At 35.9% G+C, this 8,183-nt stretch overlaps 1 non-coding gene across 1 annotated transcript; it reads right to left on the bottom strand.

Moving 5' to 3' along the window:
* Nucleotides 1-1,874: 1,874 nt before the first annotated feature.
* Nucleotides 1,875-1,981, bottom strand: LOC113764340. The gene has a single exon (XR_003467610.1). It is a non-coding gene; the product is annotated as a small nucleolar RNA R71 (small nucleolar RNA).
* Nucleotides 1,982-8,183: the final 6,202 nt, after the last annotated feature.

Here is an 8,183-nt window from a genome sequence, read left to right as displayed (position 1 = left end):
CTCAGCCAATTCTCTTGTGTTCATACCACTTTCCAGCTATAAGATGCAAGGGAATTCGGTGCACATGCTTCAGAAGACAAAAGGGCAAGAAAAGTGGCTTATTTTCAAGTCAAAAATATTGGTTTTTGACTATACTAACAAAGTGGAGATTTGGGAATCAAAGGATAGAATTTGACTTGGAAAAATGGAGCATTTGAGTGTTTTTTTATGCAGAGATATGGGGAGAGATCTGGGATCCATTCGTAGCTTAGCTTCTTACAGAAAAACATAGTCTCTCTAGCTAGGTACTTGCAAGGGACAATTGAGGTTTCATCTTGTAATCATCTAAGTTCAAGACAAGGAGATTTTTGGAAGGCTTCACCATATCTTGGCTAAGACTTTCTTTACTCTTTTTGTATTTGTAAATTTATGATGATTTGCATTAATGAAGTTATGAGTGTTTCATCATTCATGAGTAGCTAATTTCCTTTATCTAGGGAGTAGATGAAGCTTATGGCCAAATGATATGAAGTGATTGTGATTTATGCTTGTTATGTCTTGTATTAACTTATCTACTTGTGTATGTTGGATTACTTGTTGTTGCTTGATCACCAATGGCAGGTTTATAGTTGTTTTTACTCATTGAGAAATGGTAAAAATAATGGAATGACACAAGTAGAACTTGAGTTGTATATTCATGAGAATAGAAATACATTCAAGTGGATGAAATCTGCATTTCATGTGTAAATAAGAACATATTTAGTATTTACCAAGAGATTAGGAAAAACTAATCTGTTTTAACCCATTATCATCATGAGAATGTGATTTTGGTATTTCTGGAAATGAATTCTTGGTTAAACAAGAGCAGTAACAAGTGTTGAATTAATTCATTTTAGATCTTTTGAATCATAAGTGGAATCTACATCCCTAGATCTTAATATTTAGTGAATTCTATTCCTTTTGTGAAATTGCATTTATCTAGTTAAGAATTTTTGTAGTTGAATTACATTCTGAAATTTCTGCTCAAATTAATTGTAAGTCTAAATAATAGAGTAAATTAGTATCTAATAATTGTTTTAATTGCTCCTCGTGGGATCGACCCGATACACATCTTGTACTACAATTGCGACCTGTATACTTGCAGTCCAACGGGTGTAAATTCGGAATTAAACTTGCACTTAAAGTAAAAACCCGTCAAGTTTTTGGCGCCGTTGCCGGGGAGCGGCAATATTAGAGCCTAATCATCTTTATTAATTTAGACAGCTTTATTTTTTTTAGATTATATTTAATCTTATATTGTAATCAGTTTTTTTTTACCATTGAAGTTGCATAATATCCCTTATTTCTGTTTGTAATGTATGCACCGGGAGTCTCGAGAAGTCGCACCTTTCGATCCAGAAATTGAGAGGACACTACGTAGACAAAGGAGGCACACACAACAGCAAGAGGAACAAGAGATTTGGCAACCAATAGAGGAAATTTTGATAGAACTACCATTTGAAGAAGAAATGGCCGAAAACGAAGCAAATAGGCGAGTTCTACGAGATTTTGCTCTACCGGGAACACAAGGATCTCAAACAAGTATAGTAAGGCCTACGGTAAATGCTAACAATTTCGAGATTAAACCATCACTTATCCAGATGGTTCAACAATCTCAATTTGCAGGTAATGCAGTAGAAGATCCTAATACACACTTAGCTACATTCTTGGAAATTTGTGATACAATTAAAATGAATGGAGTTAGTGATGATGCTATAAGGCTAAGATTGTTCCCATTTTCATTGAGAGATAAGGCAAAACTTTGGTTACACTCTCATGCTCCTAATACTTTCACCGGATGGGATGATTTATCAAGAGCATTTTTGAATAAGTATTTTCCACCAGGTAAGACTGCTAAGCTAAGAATGGATATCACTAGTTTTAGCCAAATGGAAGGTGAATCATTATATGAGGCATGGAAAAGGTTTAGAGATTTGCTTCGGAAATGTCCACATCATGGACTGCCGGAGTGGTTAATCATGCAAACCTTCTATAATGGTTTAGTTTTTTCTACTAAAACTATAATCGATGCAGCTGCAGGTGGAGCTTTAATGGGTAAATCACCCCAAGAAGCTCATAATTTGATAGAAGAAATGGCAGCAAATAACTACCAATGGGCCAATGAGAGAGGTAATACAAGACGTCACGCAGGTATGATAGAAATGGACACTCTCAATATGCTAAGTGCTCAAATGAATAATGTGATGAAGTTGCTAAGTAAACAAGGTGGAGCTGGTCCAAGTTCATCTAATGCACATGTAGCATGTTGTTCTATATGTGGAGGTGAACATGATACTAATGAGTGTGTTGATTCTGAGCAGGTACAATTTGTCAATAATTACAACCGAAATGCTCCAAATAATCCCTACTCGAATACTTACAATCCGGGGTGGAGAAATCATCCAAACTTTGGATGGAAAGATCAAGGCAATCAACAAAGGCCAACCAATCCGCCGGGATTTCAACCAAGGCAACCCCAAGCTGAAACTAAACCTGGTTGGGAAATGGCAGTGGAAAAGCTCGCCAAAGTTACTTCAGACAGATTTGAGCGAGTAGAAGGAAGATTGGACCAACTCACTACAATGTACAGGAATGTAGAGGTCCAAATTGGTCAAATTGCTAGTTCTTTGAATAATCGTAATCAAGGAGAATTACCTAGTAAAACGGAGGTAAATCCTAAGGAGCATGTCAAAGCCATTACTCTTCGTAGTGGTAAGCAATTAGAAGATCCTCCAATGATGGAAGTTGAGAAAGATGAGAATGAAAAACAAGAAGAAAAGCAGAGGAACCAAGAGGCTATAGTGGAAGAAAATAGCCGGGAGAAATCAAGAGAAAATCAACCATCATCTTCCGCTAACATTCCAATACCCCCTGCAGTTCCATTTCCACAAAGATTAAAGCAAAATAAGTTTGATAAAGATTTTGAAAAATTTGTTAAACTTTTCAAACAATTGCACATTAACATTCCTTTTGCCGATGCTATTTTGCAGATTCCGTCTTATGCGAAATTTCTCAAGGAAATCATGACTAGAAAGAGGAAGTTGGAAGACTGCGAGACAATTGCATTAACGGAGGAATGTAGTGCAATTATTCAAAATAAGCTACCACCGAAGTTGAAGGATCCAGGAAGTTTTTCTATACCTTGCACCATAGGTAACGTTGATTTTTCTAAAGCATTGTGTGATCTTGGTGCTAGTGTATCATTAATACCTTTAACGGTGGCTAGACAATTGGGTTTGCATGAGCTTAAACGCACAAATATTACTTTGCAACTAGCGGATCGGTCTATTAGATATCCATTGGGAGTGTTGGAGAATGTATTGATAAAAGTTCAAAAATTTATCATTCCAGTGGATTTTGTGGTATTAGATATGGAAGAAGATGTATCTGTGCCAATTATTCTTGGTAGACCATTTTTAGCTACTGCAGGTACTATTATTGATGTTAAAAATGGTAAGTTGAAGTTTCAAGTAGGTGAAGAAGAGGTAGAGTTTAATTTGCATGAAATGGGAAAATACCCTTCTTTTACCGATCATGCTTATTCTATTGGCACAATTGATAAACTAACCCAAGAGATGAGTCAAGTCAACTTTGACTTAGATCCTCTTGAGTATTGTTTAATGAGTTTAGGTAAGCAAGAAGATATTTGTGAAAAAATTGAAGAATTGGCCAAGTACTTGGATTTTCAAGCACCTTCTAAAAGGGGAACTTTGTATGAAAGTCTTGGCCAAAGAAAAGGGTTTTCACAACCATCAGAAATTGAACCTCCAAAGTTAGAGCTCAAGCCACTTCCGACTCATCTAAGGTATGAATTTCTTGGAGAAAATAAAACTTTACCTGTAATTGTTAGTGCTGACCTTGATGATAAGCAGTGTGCAAAATTGTTAAGAGTTCTAAGAAGGCGTAAGAAGGCAATTGGATGGACAATTTCAGACATTAAAGGTATAAGTCCTTCTATATGCATGCATCGCATTCTACTGGAGGACGGTTGCAAACCAGTGGTGGAAGCACAAAGAAGACTCAATCCAAACATGAAAGAGGTGGTAAGAAATGAAATTCTTAAATGGCTTGACGCAGGTATAGTTTTTTCTATCTCCGATAGTGTTTGGATTAGTCCAATTCATGTGGTACCAAAGAAAGGTGGAATGACTACAATCGTGGGTAAAAATGATGAATTAATTCCATCTAGACTTGTGGTAGGGTGGAGAGTGTGTATTGATTATCGTAAGTTAAATACGGTAACAAGAAAAGATCACTTTCCCCTACCATTTCTTGATCAATTATTGGAGCGAATAGCTGGATATGAATTTTACTGTTTTCTTGATGGTTTTTCAGGATATAATCAAATAGCTATAGCTCCAGAGGATCAAGAGAAGACTACATTTACATGTCCTTATGGCACTTTTGCCTTTAGAAGAATGCCATTTGGTTTATGCAATGCTCCTGCAACTTTTCAACGATGCATGATGGCTATTTTTTCGGATTATATTGAAAAAATTATGGAGATATTTATGGATGATTTTTCTGTGTATGGTTCATCTTTTGACCATTGTCTTCATAATTTGGAATTGATTTTGCAGAGATGCGAGGAAACAAATCTTGTACTGAATTGGGAGAAATGCCATTTTATGGTAAAAGAAGGAATTGTCTTAGGACACAAGATTTCCTCCAAGGGAATTGAGGTGGATCAAGCCAAAATAGAAGTCATCGAAAAATTGCCACCCCCAAGCAATGTCAAGGGGATAAGAAGTTTTTTAGGACATGCTGGTTTTTATAGACGTTTTATTAAAGATTTTTCTAGAATAGTAAAACCATTATGTGATTTATTATGTAAAGATATCCCTTTTCAATTTGATGACAATTGTTTGGTTGCATTTGAAAGGTTGAAGAAGGAATTGATTTCAGCCCCAATTATAACTTCGCCCGATTGGTCACTACCATTTGAATTGATGTGTGATGCAAGGGATTATGCGGTTGGAGCAGTTTTGGGACAAAAGAAAGAAGGACGGTTGCACGTCATTTACTATGCTAGCAAGTTGCTAAACGAGGCACAACTCAATTACGCAACTACAGAAAAAGAGCTATTGGCAGTGATATTTGCTTTGGATAAATTTAGATCTTATTTAGTAGGATCTAAAGTTATTATATATACGGACCATGCGGCTCTTAAATATTTGTTACGTAAAAAAGATGCAAAACCAAGACTAATTCGGTGGATTCTTTTATTGCAGGAATTTGATGTGGAGATAAAAGACAAAAAGGGATCGGAGAATTTAGTTGCAGATCATCTATCACGTTTGGAATATATCCCAGTCAAAGATCAAGTTCCGATCCAAGAGAATTTTCCGGATGAGTTTGTCCTAGCACTTAGCAACTCTCCATGGTATGCAGATTTCGCTAATTATTTGGTAAGTGGGGAAATTCAAAAAGGGCTTAATTATCATCAAAGGAAGAAATTTTTGCATGATGTGAAGAGTTACTTTTGGGAGGAACCATTGCTGTACAAACATTGTGCCGATGGTATGGTACGAAGATGTATTCCAGAAAATGAGGTACGTAATATTTTATATCATTGTCATAATCTTGAAACAGGTGGTCATTTTAGCACTTCAAAGACTGCAGCAAAGGTATGGCAATCAGGGTTTTATTGGCCAACCATGTATCGAGACGTTCGGGAATATGTTAAAAATTGTGATGCATGCCAAAGAACTGGAAATATATCTCGAAAGAATGAAATGCCCCTAACTACCTTTTTAGAAGTTGAATTATTTGATATATGGGGTATAGACTTTATGGGACCATTTCCAAGTTCTTTTAATAATAAGTACATCTTAGTAGCAGTGGATTATGTTTCTAAATGGGTAGAAGCAGTCGCTTCACCCACTAATGACTCTAAGGTTGTACTTAGGTTTCTTAAAAAGAACATTTTTTGCAGGTTTGGTATACCTAAGGCCATAATAAGTGATGAAGGAAAACATTTTTGTAACAAACAACTGGATTCCTTATTGTTTAAATATGGTTGTAGGCACAAGACATCACTCCCGTACCATCCTCAAGCCAATGGACAAGCGGAGCTAGCTAATCGTGAGATAAAGCTCATTTTGGAAAAAACTGTGAATAAATCACGCAAGGATTGGGCTACAAAGCTAGATGACACACTATGGGCTTACCGAACGGCATTTAAGACTCCTTTAGGGATGTCGCCGTATCGTTTAGTCTATGGAAAAGCTTGTCACTTACCTGTAGAGATTGAACATAAAGCTTATTGGGCTATTAAAGCAATTAATATAGATTTTAATCTTGCAGGTGGAAGGAGATTACTTGAGCTGAGTGAATTGGAGGAACACCGGTTACATGCATATGAAAATGCCAAAATTTACAAAGAAAAGATCAAATATTGGCATGACAAGCACATTATTCCTAAACAATTTCAGGTAGGGCAAAAAGTGCTTTTATTCAATTCACGCCTGAGGTTATTTCCAGGAAAATTAAAGTCAAGGTGGTCTGGACCTTTTGAAGTCACTCAAGTATTTCCCTATGGAGCGGTTGAAGTGGCAAATTCAAGAAATGAAAGGTTTAAGGTCAATGGACAACGATTGAAACCCTACTTGGCAGGTGAAATAGTACTCAAGGGACTCATATGTCTTTTGGGCGACTCTTCTTCAATTTAAGAAACTGAATGTTTCAGTCGAGCCAACGACTATAAACAAAAGCGCTAATTGGGAGGCAACCCAATGTTTAGGTTATTTGTGTTAATTTTTTGTGATTTTTAGACTTAAATAAGTGTTTTAGTTAATTTGTTGTTTTTGTGTTATAGGGTTGGCAAATGGAAGTAAGAATGACCATTTGAGGTGAAAAGGGCAAACTTCGATCAAGCAACTCAACCCCTCGATTTGCGTTAAAGGTGTTTTTGATTCATTATAAAGGGGTAAAATGCAGGTTTTTAATGTTTTACATTTGTTCCAGTCATTAAAATTGGCAAACAAATGATCTATGATGCGTTTTGAGTCACTGGGGTACATTTTGTAATTTTTCAAAAGTTGAAATTCTGCTAAAAATCGAAGCAGAAAACGCGTTTTCCAAGAAAACGCGACTACAAGTCGCGTTTCTCAGAATCGCGTTTTCAATTCTGCGCCTGCAGAACAGAAAACGCGCCTTTAAAACGCGACTAGTCGCGTTTTCTCGCCTGAGCAAAAAACAGAAAACGCGACACAGTAAAACGCGACTTCAAGTCGCGTTTTAACGCTTAAACGCGTTTTCAATTCTGCAATATTTGTGCAGAAAACGCGACTTCAAAAACGCGCGTTGAAGGCGCGTTTTCAGTCGCGTTTTCAGTTCACATTTTTGCTTCAAAAACGCGATTTCCAGAACATTTCTTCACTTTTCTATTTTCCAGCCGCGTTTCTTCCTTTTCTCTTCTACCCAACTCACAAATCTTCCATTTTGTTCCATAATCTTGCTAGAAATCATCACCCCAACGCCTTTTGAGCTTCATACAACCTTTTTAACCGATTAAAATTAAAGAAAAACACCTAAAATCAGGTTTTTGAGCGATTGAAGGTTAGGGTTCTTAAACTCTAATTTCTTCAATTGGAGGTCAATTGGAGGTTGTTTCATAGGGCTTTTGACATTTTTAGCATCACCAAACATCCTTCTACGTGATTGAGGTAAGTTTCTTCATCAAATCTTTTGATTTTAGAAGTTCATATTTTTTATCCTGAGCTATCTGACATCTTTTAATTTCGAAAATTTGATGAGATTCATGGCTATTGTTGATTTTATTCATGATTATTATGATTGTTTAAGCATGTTTAAATGTTTAAATGTAGCAATTTATTGGTTTTCAAGTACTTTAACATTCACAATTGCTATATTTAGATGAAATTGGAAAAAGGAACTAGGATGTTTTTTAGCCATTGGTGATGTTTAATTATGATTAAAAATGGTAATTTGATGATGTTTAAGTAGGTGCATTGTGTATAGTGAGTAATTTGGTTGATTTGGTGAGTTCATTGGCTTAATTTTTGCCTAAGCATGATTATAACTAAAAGCATATTATTATTGTTAATTCTCAATAGTTATAATCATAATTGTTGCTAATTTTACCGATTGGGTTATAATTATTGCATATCTTGTTTCAATTGGTGATTTTGAGTAATTTTTGG

This window comes from Coffea eugenioides, chromosome 2, assembly GCF_003713205.1.
Source record: "Coffea eugenioides isolate CCC68of chromosome 2, Ceug_1.0, whole genome shotgun sequence".
NCBI lineage: Eukaryota > Viridiplantae > Streptophyta > Magnoliopsida > Gentianales > Rubiaceae > Coffea > Coffea eugenioides.
Note: the sequence above shows the minus strand (reverse complement) of the source record. Positions and strands in the feature narration are given on the sequence as shown.